The sequence below is a fragment of the Arachis ipaensis genome, chromosome B5, assembly GCF_059453495.1.
Source record: "Arachis ipaensis isolate K30076 ecotype BB chromosome B5, ASM5945349v1, whole genome shotgun sequence".
Taxonomy (NCBI): Eukaryota; Viridiplantae; Streptophyta; class Magnoliopsida; order Fabales; family Fabaceae; genus Arachis; species Arachis ipaensis.
In genome coordinates this window covers 53,469,888-53,489,754 of record NC_142440.1, presented here as the reverse complement: position 1 = coordinate 53,489,754, position 19,867 = coordinate 53,469,888, and the positions used below count along the sequence as shown (strand labels likewise).

Here is a 19,867-nt window from a genome sequence, read left to right as displayed (position 1 = left end):
AATGGAGGGCCTTGTTTCATTCATGAAACTGACAGTGGCCTTAGACAGATCAGAGACTAAATTTGCTAAATTAGAGGTATTTTGTTCAGAGTTCTCTATCTGTTGCTGAGTGGATGATGGAAAAGGTTTACTATTGTTAAACCTATTTCTTCCACCATTATTAAAGCCTTGTTGAGGCTTTTGATCCTTCCATGAAAAATTTGGATGATTTCTCCATGATGGATTATAGGTGTTTCCATAAGGTTCACCCATATAATTTACCTCTGCTATTGCAGGGTTCTCAGGATCATAAGCTTCTTCTTCAGAAGATGCCTCTTGAGTACTGTTGGATGCAGCTTGCATTCCATTCAGACTCTGAGAAATCATATTGACTTGCTGAGTCAATATTTTATTCTGAGCCAATATGGCATTCAGAGTATCAATTTCAAGAACTCCCTTCTTCATAGGCGTCCCATTACTCACAGGATTCCTCTCAGAAGTGTACATGAACTAGTTATTAGCAACCATGTCAATGAGTTCTTGAGCTTCTGCAAGCGTTTTCTTTAAGTGAATGGATCCACCTGCAGAGGTATCCAATGACATTTTAGCTAATTCAAACAGACCATCATAGAATATGTCCAAGATGGTCCATTCTGAAAGCATGTCAGAAGGACACTTTTTGGTCAGTTCTTTGTATCTCTCCCAAGCTTCATAGAGGGATTCACCTTCTTTCTATCTGAAGGTCTGAACATCCACTCTAAGCTTACTCAGCTTTTGAGGAGGAAAGAACTTCGCTAAGAAAGCCTTGACCAACTTATCCCAAGAGTTCAGGCTATCCTTAGGTTGAGAATCCAACCATATTCTAGCTCTGTCTCTAACAGCAAAAGGGAAAAGCATGAGCCTGTAGACTTCAGGATCTACTCCATTAGTCTTAACAGTATCACAGATCTGCAAGAATTCAGTTAAGAACTGAAAAGGATCTTCAGATGGAAGTCCATGAAACTTGCAGTTTTGCTGCATCAGAGCAACTAATTGAGGTTTAAGCTCAAAATTGTTTGCTCCAATGGCAGGAATGGAGATGCTTCTTCCATGTAAATTGGAATTAGGTGCAGTAAAGTCACCAAGCATCCTCCTTGCATTATTATTATTTTCGGCTGCCATCTCCTCTTCTTGTTCAAAAATTTCTGACAGGTGCTTGCTAGATAGTTGTAATTTAGCTTCTCTTAGTTTCCTCTTGAGAGTCCTTTCAGGTTCAGGGTCTGCTTCAACAAGAATATTCTTGTCCTTGCTCCTGCTCATATGAAGAAGAGGGACAGAAAAATAATAATAATAGGGATCCTTTTTACCACAGGTATAGAGGTTCCTGTGTGAGTAGAAGAAAAGAAGGAGATGAGAGAGAAAGAGAATTTTCGAAAATATTTTTTGAAAAAGAGTTAGTGATTTTCGAAAATTGTTTTTGAAAAAGGTTAGTAATTTTCAAAAATTAAAATAAAAAATTAAAATAATTAGTTAATTAAAAAAAATTTTGAAAAAGAGGGAAGATATTTTCGAAAATTAGAGAGAGAGGGAGTTAGTTAGGTAGTTTTGAAAAAGATAAGAAACAAACAAAAAGTTAGTTAGTTAGTTGAAACAAATTTTGAAGATCAATTTTTGAAAAGATATGATTGAAATTAGTTTTGAAAAAGATTTGATTTTTAAAATCACAATTAATGACTTGATTCACAAGAAATCACAAGATATGATTCTAGAACTCAAAGTTTGAATCTTTCTTAACAAGCAAGTAACAAACTTGAAATTTTTGAATCAAAACATTAATTGTTGAAGATATTTTCGAAAAATATGATGTAAAATTAAGAAAAAGATTTTTGAAAAATATTTTTGGAATTTTCAAAAATAGATAAGAAAAATGAAAAAGATTTGATTTTTGAAAAAGATTTTGAAAAAGATAAAATTGAAATTTTGATTTGACTCATAGAAAACAACTAGATTTTAAAAAATTTTTGAAAAAGTCAACTCAAATTTTCGAATTTTATGAGAGAAAAAGGGAAAGATATTTTTTTTATTTTTGAATTTTTAATGATGAGAGGGAAAAACATGAAAAAGACTCAATGCATGAAAATTTTGGATCAAAACAATGAATGCATGCAAGAATGCTATGAATGTCAAGATGAACACCAAGAACACTTTGAAGATCATGATGAACATCAAGAACATATTTTTGAAAAATTTTTAATGCAAAGAAAACATGCAAGATACCAAACTTAAAAATTTTTCATGTATGGACACTATGAATGCAAGAATGTATATGAAAAACAAGAAAAGACACAAAACAAGAAAACATCAAGATCAAACAAGAAGACTTACCAAGAACAACTTGAAGATCATGAAGAACACTATGAATGCATGAATTTTTCGAAAATTTTATGCAAACTTTAAAACATGCAATTGACACCAAACTTTCAACTTGACTCAAGACTCAAACAAGAAACATGAAATATTTTTTTTTAATGATTTTATGATTTTTTTTTGTATTTTCTTTTAATTTTTTCGAAAATCATTTTGAAAAAGAAAAATAAGGATTCCAAAATTTTTAATATGAATTCCAGGAATCTTATGCTCTTTAGTCTAAAGCTCCAATCAAAGGGTCAGGCATGGCTTAATAGCCAGTCAAGCTTTAGCATGTAAATTACATCCATTGAAGTGATTAGTTGAATCCTCAGTCCAAAGGAATTTGGACATGGCTTCACAGCCAGCCAGGATTCAACAAATCATCATGAAACACTAGAATTCATTCTTAAAAATTATGAAGAAAAATATATTTTTGAAAACATTTATTTTTTTTTTTGAAAACAAAGGAGAAAATTTTTGAAAGATTTTTTGAAAAATTTTTGAAAACAAAACAAAAAGAAGATTACCCAATCTGAGCAACAAGATGAACCGTCAGTTGTCCAAACTCGAACAATCCCCGGCAACGGCGCCAAAAACTTGGTGCACGAAATTGTGATCTCAGGCAATGGCGCCAGAAACTCTGTACGCACGTCTTAATAAATCATTTTTCATTCACAACTTCGATACAACTAATCAGCAAGTGCACTGGGTCGTCCAAGTAATAAACCTTACGTGAGTAAGGGTCGATCCCACGGAGATTGTTGGTATGAAGCAAGCTATGGTCACCTTGTAAATCTCAGTCAGGCGGATATCAAATAGTTATGGAGTTTTCGAATATTAATAATAAATAGATAGAAAATAAGGATAGAAACACTTATGTAATTCATTGGTGAGAATTTCAGATAAGCGTATAGAGATGCTTTCGTTCCTCTGAATCTCTGCTTTCCTGCTGTCTTGATCCAATCAGTCTTACTCCTTTCCATCGCTGGCTTTATGTAAGGACATCACCGTTGTCAATGGCTACGTTTAATCCTCTCTAGAAAATGGTCCGATGCACCGCCACTGCATGGCTAATCGTCTGGAGGCATCACCCTTGTCAATGGCTGCATCCTATCCTCTTGTGAAAATGGTCCAAATGCTCTGTCACAGCACGGTTAATCATCTGAGGTTCTCGATCATACTGGAATAGGATTCACCCTCCTTTTGCGTCTGTCACTACGCCCAACACTCGCGAGTTTGAAGTTCGTCACAGTCATTCAATCCCAGAGTCCTACTCGGAATACCACAGACAAGGTTTAGACTTTCCGGACTCTCATGAATACCGCCATCAATCTAGCTTATACCACGAAGATTCTGATTAAGAGATCCAAGAGATACTCATTCAATCTAAGGTAGAACGGAAGTGGTTGTCAGGCACGCGTTCATAGGGAATGATGATGATTGTCACGTTCATCACATTCAGGTTGAAGTGCGAATGAATATCTTAGAAGCGGAATAAGTTGAATTGAATAGAAAAACAGTAGTACTTTGCATTAATCTTTGAGGAACAGCAGAGCTCCACACCTTAATCTATGGAGTGCAGAAACTCTACCGTTTGAAAGTACATAAGTGATGAAGGTCCAGGCATGGCCGAATGGCCAGCCCCCAAACGTGATCAATATGATCCTAAGATGAACTAAAAATCATAAGATGTCTAATACAATAGTAAAAAGTCCTATTTATACTAAACTAGTTACTAGGGTTTACAGAAGTAAGTACTTGATGCATAAATCCACTTCCAGGGCCCACTTGGTGTGTGCTTGGGCTGAGCTTGAATGTTACACGTGTAGAGGTCATTCTTGGAGTTGAACGCCAGTTTGTAACGTATTTCTGGCGTTCAACTCTGGCTTGTGACGTGTTTCTGGCGTTTAACTCCAGATAGCAGCATAGAACTGGCGTTCAACGCCCTTTTACGTCATCTAAACGCGGCCAAAGTATGGACTATTATATATTGCTGGAAAGCCCTAGATGTCTACTTTCCACCGCAATTGGAAGCGCGCCATTTTGAGATCTGTAGCTCCAGAAAAATCACTTTGAGTGCAGGGAGGTCAGAATCCAACAGCATCAGCAGTCTTTCTTCTACCTCTAAATCTGATTTTTCCTCAAGTCCCTCAATTTCAGCCAGAAAATATCTAACATCACAGAAAAACACACAAACTCATAGTAAAGTCCAGAAATGTGAATTTAACATAAAAACTAATGAAAACATCCTTAGAAGTAACTAGATTCTACTAAAAACATACTAAAAACAATGCCAAAAAGCGTATAAATTATCCGCTCATCAGCAAGCTCGATAATGCAATTTCAAAGAACCTAGTTTTTGAACCGTATCGGTTGGCAGTTTTGATTCTGATTTTCGTAAATAGTTTCTGTTTGACAAACCGGACTCGATTCATGAGAGGAGAGAGATAATAGTATAATATTATCATTATATTAGAATTAAAAAATCCTTGAATGATATTATAAGGTTACCTGGTCTATTTTTGTTAAAAACAGAAAATCGGTTTAACCAGGTTTACGGTTTACTGGAGCGGCTTAGCACCAGCACTCTCTGATGACTTTAGCAATGTTAAGGACTCATTATACATGTTCTATTCTCATAATAAATATGTTACTAGTGTCATTTATGCTAGTAGCTCAGAAAATAATTTTTAGAGATGTTTTTACGAGTGTTCCGATACACCTAGTTTTAGAAGTTGTACACCAGAGATATTTTAATATTATTTTAATCCACCTCCAAGCCAACCAATCACAACTCACCTTACACCCCCAAGACCTCCAAGGCTGTCTCATTTCATCATTTTGGCCGAAAATAACAAGAGAGAAAAGAGAGAAACTTTCATGAACACGTAATCTTCAAAGCTTGATTTCTTCTGAACTAAAACTCAAATCAAAACTCCGATTTCACCAAAATGATCCTCTCTTCTTCCTATACATAACCATGTAACTTATCAAGGATGGAAATAAGGTGAGATGGCTGTTCCTTTCCCCTTTCAATTCGGTTTTGAAAGGAAACATGCTTAAACATGTGTTTTCTTGATGTTCTTCTTTAGGAATCATGCTTAACTTGACTTGAGGTCCAAGAAACATGACTTTCCAGCAAGTCTATGGTTAGAAATCACCTCCTAATGTGTTGAGGGAGATTTGGTTAGTTGAGGGATTTTGGATTTAAAGTTGTTCTTGATGTGATTTAGGAGGAAAAAGTGCTAAAGGACCACATGAAAGTCTAACTGAATTAGGAGCAGCAAAACTAGGTAGGGTTTGACAAATTTAATCTTGATTTATTGTGTTTGAGTTGTGTGATTATGATATGGTTTGGCTGTGCTTGAAATTGATTGTTTATATCAGTGATTCTTGTTGAAATTTTGGTGAAAAATTGATGAAATCTGATGATATTCAACTCTGAATTTATTTTCTTCATGGCTGCTGGAAAAATGAACCCTAATCCTTAAATTGGGGTTCAATTTGTGTTTAAATAATGTTGAAAAGATGGGGTTTTAGTGGCTGGGAATTTATTTTGACTTTTGGTAAAAATCGGTTGCTGAAAAGACTGAAAAACGGGTAAAAACAGAGAAAGAATCTAAAGAATTTATGAAGAACATGAATAACACTTTGAGTGTGGTGAAGAAAAATGAAGAACACCTTTTAGATCTTGAAAAGGGCTAGGAAGTAAATATTTTGGTGTTTGAGGGGTTATTTGGTAATTTCTGAAAGTTAGGGTGGTTAAAGTAGATATATTAAAAGTTACGGGTGGTAAAAAGTGAATTTTTAAAGGTTAAAGGTTAAAGTGGGGTAATTTTCAAAAATTTAATGATAAAATAATAAATAATAATAAAATATTAAATAATAATAATAATATTTTAATAAAAATAATAAAATAATGCGAAAAAGGCAGTTTTTTGTAAAAGTTTTAGAAAGATTACTTTAAGTGCAGAATCTCATAATAACCTTCATAAAATACTTAGGGAGTGGTAATAACATGTTAGTGAGGCAAAGATAAATAAAAGATAAAAAGTTAAAGAAAAGATAAAAACCAAAGAAAAAGTCTGTAAAATTTTAATGACAGAAAAACATACAGAGACTAGTGAACGAACTAGGGCAACTTAGTTAGTACTTGAGTTGCGACTAGGGTTAGGTATAATATGAAAAGTTAAACTATTTCAGTATAGACTTAATGAACCTATACTTGGGACAGGCTAACTATTCATACCGAAATTTACATAAGCTTTAAATACATACGTTAAGTAGAGAAATCAGAGCAGAGTAGAGAAACACAGAAAACAGAGTAACCTGAGTAAAGTAAAGAGATAAAGAGAAAAAGAGTAATATAGATACAGATGAAAAGAGTAATCAGAGAAGGGAAAAGAGATTCAGAGAAGAGAGTAAAGAGATATAGAGAAAAGAGAAACCAGAACAGAGTAAAGAGATATAAAGAGAAGAGTAATATAATAAAGAGATATTTATATATATGTTAGTTGCATGATGCAACCCAGAGCTATATTTATATATATATATTAGTTGCTTGATGCAACCCAGAGCTATATTCAATATATATTAGTTGCTTAATGCAACCCAGAGCCTCTGTAGGGAAACTAAATTACCTACAGCCATTTTCCGCTTCCCTAGAGCTGAGCAGAGTATATATATATTTTCCTGCAGTAAGCAGAGGCTGTCTCAAATGAGCGGCTATTATTATATGTGTAATGACCCAACTCCCAGTATGCCATGGTCATACAAGAAGCTAAGTGTTACTAAGTTATCCTTCCTAATTATTATTTATTATTTAATATATGAGCATGTTCCTTGTTAAAGCGATGCCAATTTTACGAGTAACTTTTTCTTTGTTGCGGATGTTCAGGTAAAATAAACAAGCATACATTGAGAGTAATAGAAAAGCGGCATAAAGAAACATAGAAATACAGCTGATAATATACATCATGTACACTATAACAAAACCTGTAGCGTTTACACAAGATCAAGTTAGTTTACATCTTCGTAATCCTACGTAGCTAATATTTACATGACACTCCCAGGGCCTGGCCCATACAAAAAGCCACTAAGCTGGCGCCCAGGCTAGCCTAACCACTATATAGCTCCTAGCTCTCGGGTGTACTAACACAAGTGAGAGACTAACTATCAGATAATGTCAGACTAGAGTGTCATCAAAAGAATGCCCCTTCCGCAGTCAAACTATATTTACACGTGGCCGTTCGGAGAATTGTCGTGAGGCTCGTCCATCTCCTCATCCTGCTCTATCTCTATCTCAGGATCCTCCTCCTCCTCATCGTCCGCAGCTACAGCTATACCCTCAGATCCACCAGAAACACTGCTGTCACTATGTACAAAACCATTCGCGAGCACAAGTCCGTTCGCGTTTATAGGAGCCACTCCACCGTCCGGTAGTGCCGGCTCATCAGGCTGTGGCAAGTCGGGGATCGGCTCAGGGGGAAATCCCACTCTGGTGGTATCACAGCTACGTAGTCACCAGCTAACTCAGGCTCATCAGGAATGATAGGCTCAGGTACCGCCTCATTCAAAGGTTGAGCTAGTATAGGGTGCTCAGGATCATCAGGAAAAGGATGACTAGGTACATCAGGATGTAACCAGGATAAGGGAAAGTCGTAAGGAGCATCAAGGTCAAAATGCGGGCTAGATAGATTAGGTAACGCATATCGTCTAATACGAGGCTCCAATCCCATGATGAAGTAACTGTGATGTACCGGATCCTCGTAGACGTAAGGGTCCTCGAACTCATAGAAGATCACGCCCGTCTCCATCTGAGCGGGAGGAAGGGAGAGAAGGGGTAAGAACTGGGGAGTTCTTAGTAGGGTCGGGGTTGTTAGTTACATTCATTTATTCGTTTTTGATTAGCAGATGGATAATAGAATACAGTAATGTAGTAAACAGAAGTTAAAAATAGATAGAAAAACAAAGAAAAGAACACAAGCAGGAGAATACAAGAAGGTAAAGCACAGACATAGCACTCAAGCAAGCAAACATAAAGAAATAGATCACACACAAGTAGGAATGCAACAGAGAATAGTGCGCAGACAAGAATGATGCATGTCTAGTCCTAGTGCAGGTAATGAGCTCATTTGTCGGTTTCTACCCGCTCCCGACGTAACCCATCATTACCAGCCGGATATGGCTTTCCTGTTGGCTATACCCCTGTGTACAGGAAATAACCCTTCTGCTACCACAGGGTCCACTGCACGCAGGAAATAACACATCTGCCACTGCAGGGATGTATGCCGAAACACCTTCTGTATACAGGAAATAGCCCCTCTGCCACTACAGAAATGGAACAGGTGGTCACGGTACTCTGTAGCAGGAAATAACCCCTCTGCCTTACAGAAATAAAATATGGATCTGTACCGCAGGAAAGCGTTTCTCAGTGGTTGCACCATTATCTATCTGACAGCCACAATGCAGCAAATGAACATATAGATATCTCTGAGGTTACCTTAATGCAACAAATGACCTCTCAATAGGTCCTCTGCTCTTTATCATATTACTCTCTTTGCTTTGTCTCTTTATTCTACTCTGTTTGTTCTTTTCTCTGCACTTCTTTACTTTATTCTGCTTTCTCTGTTTAACGTATGTACTTAAAGCTTGTGTAAATTTCGGTATGATTAGTTAGCCTGCCCCAAGTATAGGTTCATTAAGTCTATACTGAAACAGTTTAACTTTTCATATAATACCTAACCCTATTCGCAATTCAAGGACTAACTATGTTGCCCTAGTTCGTTCACTAGTCTCTGTCTATTTTTCTGTCACTAAAACTTTACAGACTTTTTCTTCGATTTTTATCTTTTCTTCAAATTTTTATCTTTTATTTATCTTTGCCTCACTAATATGTTTTTACCACTCCCTAAGTATTTTATGAAGGTAATTATGAGATTCTGCGCTTAAAGTTGTCTTTCTAAAGCTTTTACAGAAAACTGCCTTTTCCGTATTATTTTATTATTTTTATTAAAATATTATTTTTAATTAAATATTATTATTTAATATTTTATTATTTTTTATTATTTATCATTAAATTTTTGAAAATTAACTTACTTTTCCTTTTAACCTTTAAAATTCACTTTTTACCACTTGTAACTTTTAATATTTCTACTTTTACCACCCTAACTTTCAGAAATTACCAAACAACCCCTTAAACACCAAAAATTTTACTTCCTTGCCCTTTTTAAGATCTAAGGCCTGTTCTTCATTGTTCTTCATCACACTCAAAGTGTTCTTCATGTTCTTCATAAATTCTTCAGATTCTTTCTCTGTTTTTACCTGTTTTTCAGTCTTTTCAGCAACCGATTTTTACTATAATTCATAATAAATTAGCAGCCGCTAAAACCCCATCTTTTCTACATGATTTTAACACAAATTGAACCTCAATTTAAGCTTAGGGTTTCGTTTTTCCAGCTGCCCAAGAACATGAACTTTAAAGCTTGAATTTCATCAAATTTCATCAAAATTTCACCAAATTTTCACCAAGAATCAATCATATATGCAACCAATTTTTAGCACAGCCAATTTATACAACATTCACACAACTCAAACACAAATAATCAAGATTAATTTCGTGACACCCTACCTGGTTTTGCTGCTCCTAATTCGATTAAACTTTCAGGTGGTCCTTAAGCACTTTTTCCTCCTAAATCACATCAAGAAAACACATATTTAAGCATGTTTCCTTGAAACCGAATCAAAAGAGAGATGGTGCAGCCAACTCACCTTGATCCCAGCCTTGATAATTCATTTGATCATGTAGAGAAAGAAGAGAGGATCATTTTGGTCGGATTGGAATTTTGATTTTAGTTTTAGTTCAGCAGAAATCAAGCTTTGAAGATTTGGAACTAAGAACTTTTCTCTCTTTTTCTCTCTACCTATTTTTGGCCACAAAGTAAAAATGAGCCAGCCTTGGTTGGCTTGAAGGTGGATTAAAATAATATTAAAATATCTCAGGTGTATAACTACTAAAACTAGATGTATCGGAACACTTGCAAAAACATCTCTAAAAATTATTTTCTGAGCTACTAGCATAAATGACACTAGTAACATATTTATTATGAGAATAAAACATGAATAAAGAGGCCTTAGCATTGCTAAAGTCATCAGAGAGTGCTGGTGCTAAGCTGCACTAGTAAATTGTGAACCCGGTTAAACCGGTTTTTCTGTTTTTAACTAAAACTGATCAGGTAATCTTATAATATCATTGATGAAGCTTCTAATACTAATATAATGATAATATCATCCTATTATCTCTCTTCTCTCATAAATCGGGTCCGGCTTGTCAAACTAAGACTATTTACGAAAAACCGAATCAAAACTCCTAACCGATACGGTTCAAAAACTAGGTTCTTTGCGACCGCGTTATCGAGCTTGTCTCGGAAAAGGTTCTAACTTAAAGATGACATAATGACAATGAGGATTGAGATACTTGATGATATATCAAAGTTTTTCCCCTTACTGATCTTCCGGAGAAATTCGTACTTTTAGAAATGATCTCGCGTACTCGAAAATCGGGGTTGTTACAATATGCGCATTTATTTAGGAACGGAAAATCGTATCCGGGAAATCGGGATTACTCGTGACCGGATAAATGTTAGGATTGCAGGCAGCCAACCGACACATGAGCTCATGGCCTGCGCTAGGGCTAAACATGCATCATTCTTGTCTGCGCATCATTCTCTGTTGCACTCCTTTCTGTGTGTGATCTACTTCTTTATGTTTATCTGCTTGTATGCTATTTCTGTATTTTATTTTCTTGTATTCTTTTGTTTGGGTTCTGCTTTCTGTTGTCTCTACTTTCCCTTTCTATCTTTATCTTCTGTTTACTGCTTCGCTATATTATGTTATTCATCTACTAATCGACCCCAAATAAATGAACGTAACTAATAACCCTGGTCCTACTAAGAACTCCCCAGTTCTTACCCCTTCTCTCTCCCTTCCCCCTTCAGATGGAAGTAAGAGTACCTTACCAAAGTTCGCTGATGACCGTTCGCAAGAAGAAGATTCTGCTCTAGATAGTCTTCTGAGTCTAGGGTGAATATCGTTCTCTATTTATATGTATATACTGTGAGACCAGCCAATGTATGCACCCGGTTCGTATGCGCACTTTAACCTAAATCCTGTGTACGAGATTCCTATTGTGTGGCTACTTCATGAGGTACCAGAGAGACATCCTGTGGAAAAGTCTGATCGTGCAGAGGAGTAGCAGATGATGTTCTATCTTTTGATGACGTTCCACCTGACTTGAGTTGTGAAGACTTAGAACGTACTTTCCCTCGCTTTAGTAGTTTAGAGGGACTAGGTGAGTATAAAATCTAGGCTAGCCTATGTGCCAGCTTAGGGACCTCTTGAACAGGTCAAGACCTAGGATGTTGTATGTATGTATATGTATATGTATATAGTTATTATCTAGCTATATATAGGGGTGTTCTAACTAAAAGTCTATACTCTGATAAAGGCTGGATCACTGAATGTGGTTAGCTGCTTGTGATGTATTTATGTGTGGTTGTTTATAACTGTTTTATCTGTTCTTACTTGTGAATTGATTATGAGTGATTCCGTCTGTTAATCCAAACGTTTTAAAAAAAATAAACCTCACAAATTAACTACGCTTTTAACAACGAATCAGGCTCATATAATAAATAATAGATAATAATAAGGAAGACAAATTGGTAGCGCTCAGTTTCCGGTATGATCTAGACATATTGAAAATTGGGTCGTTACACAACATGAATTTTGAAGAAGTTGGTGCTAAAAGAAAGCTACAACTAGCAGAATTAGAAAACCTTCGCCTAGAAGCATATGACAACTCCAGGCGATACAAAGAGAAGATGAAGGCTGTCCATGACAAGCACATAAAAAGGAGAGAATTCAGACCAGGGGAGTTAGTTCTTCTTTATAACTCCAGACTGAGGCTTATGCCAGGCAAACTAAGATCAAGATGGGAAGGTCCCTACAGAGTAGAGAAGGCAGAGCCATACGGACTTTTTCACCTACGTCATCCTTCCAGCTCCAAATTCATAAAGGTTAACAGACATCACTAAAAGCTTTATCATGGAGAAAAGATGAAGGATCATAAAGAACTAGAGGTTTTCCTCTTGGAAGACCCACCAACAGAAGCAGAATGAGCCTAAAGACCGTCCAACATAAGGACGTAAAAGCAAAGTGCTAGGTGGGAGACAACCCATCATGGTATGATCGTTTCGTTTCAGTCTTAGTTTTATTTTACTTTATTCTATTTTGTTTTTGTTAATGACTCTTCTCATAATCTCTATATATAGCCTGCATTTGCATTTGCATTTTGCATGCAAAAAAAAAAAAATGCACGCGACGCGTAAGCGTCGCTGACGCGTCCGCATCATAGGTGCTTTTGAAACAAGAAGAAATGAAGCAGTGAGTTACGCGGGAGCGTGGCTGAAGGTGTGCCTTAGGCACAAAACACACCCACGCGTATGCGTCAATTGCAAAAATAGCCTTCAACGCGAGCGCGTCAACCACGCGTGACCCTGCGAACTCGACGTAAATGGGTATATGGAAGAGAGTTATGATGGAGTGGGGCTAGAATATGCTAGAAGTACAAGCCCTATCACGCGAACGCGTGCCCCACACGTCCGCGTCATTTTTCAAAATGAGGCCATTCACACGTGCGCATCACCCATGCGCACGCGTTACCCTAAATTTTGGCAATGTGTGAATGAAAAAGAAAGTTGTGCCTACGCGAGGCTGTTCTCGCGCCAATGGCACAGTTCATTTCACGCGAACGCATGACCCACGCGTCTGTGTCACCTGAAATTATCACAAACACGCGAACGCGTGCACCACGCGTCCGCATCGCTTGCGCCGCACAGCTTATCCAGATCAGCGCTAGATATCTTATCTTTTCTTCCCCTATCTTAATTTATTTTTTCTTATCCCTTCTTAATTCTTTCTTCTTCCTTCTTCCTTCTTTATTTTTTCCTACTTTTTACTTTCTCCCTCCTTCTTTTTTACATCCATTATCAAGGTTCTTTCCTTTTCTTCTTCCCTTTTTACTTTTCCATTATTATTTTTATTTATGTTTTCTTCTTCCTTTTCTTTTTCTTTTTACTTTTATTTTCTATGTTTTCTTTTTCTTTCTTTTTCTTTTTACATTCTTTTAATTGGTGTTAGAAATTTAATTGGGTGATTATTTTCTTCTATAATTTCTTGTGGATTATTTAGAATTGTTTGATAATTAATATTACTTCTTAAGAGTTGCTTGCATGTTCAATTTAATACCTTCAACAACATATTTAGCATGCACGCTAAGTGTTTGTGAAAAAGCCCATATGCCATTGTGCATTATTTCAAATTATTCTATTCTACTACTCTAATGCCTGTTTTTCACAAAAACCCCTTTTTATATATTATTGATTGAATATAATTGTAAATACAAATAGATTGTTCATTTGAATAACTTGATAATCAAATTGGACATTTAATGCTTGATCTATGCTATTCATGCCTTTGCCGGCATGCCAATAAACATCTTGCATCTACTTGCCATAACTTGCACTTGCTATATTTCCATTGATGGACTTTTCACGTGTAGTCGTGACCATGTGTTAACGACATCCTTCTTTACCGTGCATTGATTATCACTTGTAATGTGCTCTTCCTTGCTCGAACCCTTAGCTTTACATGTACTTACCTTTGTCCCTTTTCAGGATGGCCACCAAAAAGGGTAAAGAGAAAGCTACTCCCAAACAACCCGCAAGGAAAGGAACAAAAAGAGCACTAGTGGCAGAGCCATCTTCAACAGCAGTAAAGCCCTCAACAAAGCGAATCAAGAGGATCATCAAGGTTGATGAAAAAGAGAAAGCTTTTCCAGCAAAGGACACTGCGCGGTTCACCAACTGCTACTATTAGCAGATGTTCCCCATCCTAGCTGAGAGAAACTATAACAATGAGTACCTACTCATTCTCCCGACCCACATTGTTGAATTTGTTGAGCCCCGCATTGAGCAAAGACATTGGGGATTCCTACGGAGACAGCCACGACAGGTTAACCTATCATGGGTAGTTGAATTCTACTCCAATTTTCACATACCAACCATGCAGTCTGTCTATGTCCGTCAGAAGAAAGTACCCATAACTGAAGAGGCCATTCAACGAGCTTTAGATCTTCTCCCTGCTCCAGAAGGATTGGACGCATTCCAAAAAGCCTCATTCAAGCACCAGACATACCAATTTGACTGGGACGCCATTCTCAGAGTTATAGCACAACCTGGCAACAGATGGATCTATGGGATACCATCGATCTCGACCAAAGAGCATATTGGCTTCCGCACTCACCTTAGAGGCTCGAGTATGGGCACAGATTATGTCCCATTACGTCTTTTCAAGCACTCACGAGTTCTCCTTCAGTGCGGACATGGCTGTTCTACTCTGGTGTATCTTTACAGACCAGCACCTCAATTTACCAAGACAAATTCGGCATGCTATGGTACACGTAAAGATTGCGGGCAACCTACCTTTTCCCGCCTTGGTTTCAGATCTAGTCTCAGCAGCCAGAGTCTCCTACAGAGCTGGGGACACCAAGGCCATGATTCCACGAAATGATCAAATCATCCCTAACAGGAAATATATCAGACCTCCAGTAGCCACTACTAGCCGGACTGCAAAACTGGCCAAAGATATTCCTTCTCCTTCCACATCACAAGCACCTTTAACAAACTAACTACTCCATCAGATACTTGAGAGGTTGGACCGGCTTGACCGGAAAGGAAAGCAAAGGGAGCGCCGTAACAAGCGCCAATTTACATACCTCAAGGAGTTGCTTGTTGGTAACCACCCACCTGAAGTAGACCCAGATACCCCGGACTCCACTTCATTTACTAGCACAGGAAGCCATGACGGTCCCAATTGTGGAGATGCTGCTACCAGCCCCCCTTTATTCCTGACTGATAGCACCGAGGACGGTGCCAAGCTTTAAGTGTGGGAAGGTCGGTCAGTACCTGACTTCCGGAGGTATTTACTCTTTCTTAGCACCAATAAAATAGGATATTTATTTATCTTTCTTTTGTTAGGATAGGATGAAATTGCATAGTAATAGGTAGTTGCATGCATGTTCTAATTGGTTGAAAATTAATAAGTTTCTTTTTAAGACCCTATTTTTTTTTTCAAATTTCACTAATTTAAATCAAAACTTGTGTTAAACTTGTTTGGAAATTGTATTTGGAACATAGTTTAAAGCTAAGAACACACAACCCAGTGAGAATTGAGCCTAATTACATGGTTACACTATTTAACCATAAAAATTTTATTCTTGTGTGTGTTCCTTCTCTATTATTGTAATCTATATTTTGTTCCATCCTATATGTCCAATATTTAATATGTTATGTGCATGCATATGATTGAGGCCATTATTTGATTATTAACTCACTTATCCCAAATAGCCTACCCTTCCATTTACCTTTGTTAGCCACTTTGAGCCTTTTAAATCCCATTTGTTCTATATTTTATCACATCACTAACCTTAAGCGGAAAAATAAATTAATTACCCCAAATTGAATCTTTGGTCAGCTTAAGATAGAGATTGTGTGTCAATTAAGTGTGGGAAAAATGACTGGTGCTATGACCAGTTTAGCTTTCAGAGTTTCAAACGCTTGCAGACACTCTGTGTCAAAAATAAATGGCGTGTCAGCAGCTAGCAGTTTGCTCAGAGGCTTTGCAATTTTTGAAAAATCCTTTATAAACCTCCTATAGAATCATGCGTGCCCCAGAAAGCTTCTGATTGCCTTAACATTGGTAGGTGGTGGTAATTTTTCAATTACCTCTACCTTAGCTTGATTCACCTTTATTCCCTTATTCAAAATTTTGTGCCCAAGGACAATTCCTTCAGTCACCATAAAGTCCTAGATGGTGAAGATAGGAGCTGAATGAGTCTCCAAATACTGAGAAGTCATCCATGAAGACTTCCAGAAATTTTTTTATTATATCAGAGAAAATAGAGAGCATGCACCTCTGAAAGGTTGCAGGTGCATTGCACAGACCAAATGGCATCCTTGTGTAGGCAAATACTCCAGAAGGACATGTGAATGCTGTTTTCTCTTGGTCCTGAGGATCTACTGCAATTTAGTTGTAACTTAAATAGCCATCCAAAAAGCAGTAGTATTCATGACCGGCTAGCCTCTCTAGCATCTGGTCTATGAATGGTAAAGGAAAATGATCCTTTCTGGTGGCTGTATTGAGTCTTCTGTAGCCAATACACATACGCAATGCTGTAACTGTTCTTGTAGGAACCAGTTCATTCTTTTTATTATGAACCACTGATATGCCTACCTTCTTGGGGACAACTTGAATAGGGCTCACCCAGGGGCTATCAGAAATAGGATAAATAATCCCAGCCTCTAGTAACTTAGTGACCTCTTTTTGCACCACCTCCTTCATGGCTAGATTTAGCCGCCTCTGTGGTTGAACCACTGGCTTAGCATCATCCTCCAATAGGATCTTGCGCATGCATCTGGCTGGGCTAATGCCCTTAAGATCACTTATGGACCACCCAAGAGCTTTCTTGTGTGTCCTTAGCACCTGAATTAGTGCTTTTTCTTCCTGTGGCTCTAAGGTAGAGCTTATGATTACGGGAAAAGTGTCATCTTCTCCCAGAAATGCATATTTCAGGGATGGTGGTAGTGGTTTGAGCTCAGGTTTAGGAGGCTTCTCCTCTTTCTGAGGAGTTTTCAGAGGTTCTTTTATTTCCTCTGGTTCCTCCAGCTCAGGCTGAACATCTTTAAAAATGTCCTCTAGCTCTGATTCGAGACTCCCAGTCATATTGACCTCTTCCACCAGGGAGTCAATAATATCAGCGCTCATGCAGTCCTTTGATGTGTCTGGATGCTGCATAGCTTTGACAACATTCAACTTAAACTCATCCTCATTGACTCTTAGGGTTATCTCCCCTTTTTGGACGTCAATGAGGGTTCGTCCAGTTGCTAGGAAAGGTCTTCCTAGAATGAGAGTTTCACTTTTGTGCTCCTCTATTTCCAGCACTACAAAGTCAGTAGGAAAGGCGAATGGCCAAACCTTGACAATCATGTCCTCAATTATGCCTGATGGAATCTTAATCGAGCCATCAGCAAGTTGGAGGCATATCCGGGTTGGTTTAACTTCATCAGTCAAACCAAGCTTTTTGATAGTGGATCCATGTATTAGGTTGATATTTACCCCAAGATCACATAGAGCTGTCTTGGTACAAGCACCCTCTAATGTGCATGGTATCATAAAGCTTCCAGGATCTTTAAGCTTCTCTGGTAAGCTTTTCAAGATGACTGCACTGCATTCTTTAGTGAGAAAAACTTTTTCAGTTTCTCTCCAATCATTCTTATGACTTACGATCTCTTTCATGAACTTAGCATAAGAGGGTATTTGCTCAAATGCCTCTGCAAACAGAATCTTTATTTCAAGAGTCTTGAGATAGTTTGCAAAGCGGGAAAATTGTTTGTCCTGTTCTGCTTGGCGAAGTTTCTGAGGATAAGGCATCTTGGCTTTATATTCTTCAACTTTAGTTGCTGCAGGTTTATTTCCTACAGAAGGGGTTGGAGAAGCCTTCTTTAGGGGGTTGTTATCAGCACTTGCAGGTGTCTAATCCCCTATTGGCGTTTGAACGCCAAAATTGGGTGCTTTTTAGGCGTTTAACACCAGGTTGCCACCATCTTCTGGCATTTGAACGCCAGATTTGGCTACCCATTGGGCGTTTAACGCCAATTTTTCCCCCTTTTCTGGCATTTGAACGCCAGAATCATTCCTCTCTCGGTTCTTACTGTCCTCAGAGGGAATTTGGGCAATGGCTTGGTCATCATCTTTTAGTTGTTCCTTCCTTGGCTTTCTGCTACCTTGAGTTGAGATATTCAATGTCTTCCCACTCCTTAATTGAACAGCTTGGCATAGATAACTGCTGTCTTGTTTGATTTAATTGTTTTTCCATACTCTGGTTAGCATCTTTAGTTTCTTGCAGTATCTCTTTAAATTCTGCAAACTGTTTTGTTATAATAAGCAATTGCTGATTGAGTTCAACAACTTGTTCTTGAGGACTAAGTTCAGTAGATACTGCTTTAGCTTCTTCTTTCATGGAGAACCCACTACTTAAGTATAAATATTAATTTCTAGCAACTGTATCAATGAGCTCTTGAGCCTCTTCAATTGTCTTTCGCATGTGTATAGATCCACCAGCTGACTGGTCTAGAGACATCTGGGCCTTTTCTGTAAGCCCATAGTAAAAGATGTCTAACTGCACCCATTCTAAAAATATTTCAGAGGGATATTTCCTTAGCATCCCTCTGTACCTCTCCCAGGCATTATAAAGAGATTCATTATCCTCTTGGTTAAAGCCTTGGATGTCCAGCCTTAGTTGTGTCATCCTTTTTGGAGGGAAATATTGATTCAGAAATTTGTCTGATAACTGTTTCCATGTTCTTGTGCTTGCTGTGAGTTGGTTATTTAACCACCCCTTAGCTTGATCTTTTACAGCAAATGGAAACAGTAATAATCTGTAGACATCCTGATCTACTTCCTTATCACGTACTGTGTTAGCAATTTGTAAGAATTGTGCCAGAAACTTAGTAGGTTCTTCTTGTGGAAGACCGAAATACTGGCAATTTTGCTGCACCATGATAATGAGATGAGGGTTTAGCTCAAAATTGCTGGCTCTTATGGGGGGTATACAGATACTACTCCCATATGCAGCAGTAGGGGGGTTGGCATATGACCCCAAAGTCCTTCTGGACTATTCATTTCCACTTAGGTCCATGATGGAGAAAGGGAGATGATGTAGATTGCAAATAAAATATATTTTTGTTTTTATTTTATTTAATTAAGAATAAACCGAATTAAAAAGGAAATAAGATAAAATAAAATATTTGGAAAATAGAATATAAGTTTCGAAAACTAAAAGAGAAAATAAGATAAAAAAATTTGAATACTAAAATGACTAATTAATTAAAAAGATTTGAAAAATTTTGGATATAATTTTTTAAAATTGGAGAGAGAGAAAGTGGTTAGGGAGTTTTGAAAAAGGATATGTCTTAAAATTAAAGATACTTGTAAAAATAAATAAATAAAAGAAAATATTTGAAAAAGATGTGATTTTAAAATTTGAAGATTGAAACTTTCTCAACAAGGAAAAACCAAACTTAAAATTTTTCAATCAAACTAATAAAATGGTATAAGTAATTCCAAAATTATGAATAAGAAACGAAAAAGATTTTGAAAAATTTTATGGAGGATTTTCGAAAAATATATAAAAAAAGAGAATTGAAAAAGATTTAAAAAGATAAATTTTAAAATTAAAATTCTAACTTGACTAACAAGAAACTACCAAATTTTAAAAATTTTGACTAAGTCAACCTAGGTAATTCGAAAATGATAAGTAATTAAAGGAAAATATATTTTTTTGAATTTAATGAGGAAAGAGAAAAACAATAAAATGACACCAAAC

General features: G+C 37.1%; 1 non-coding gene across 1 annotated transcript; it reads left to right on the top strand.

Moving 5' to 3' along the window:
* Positions 1-636: 636 nt before the first annotated feature.
* LOC148564207 (small nucleolar RNA R71) lies at positions 637-744 on the top strand. Its single transcript, XR_015884266.1, has one exon. It is a non-coding gene; the product is annotated as a small nucleolar RNA R71 (small nucleolar RNA).
* Positions 745-19,867: the final 19,123 nt, after the last annotated feature.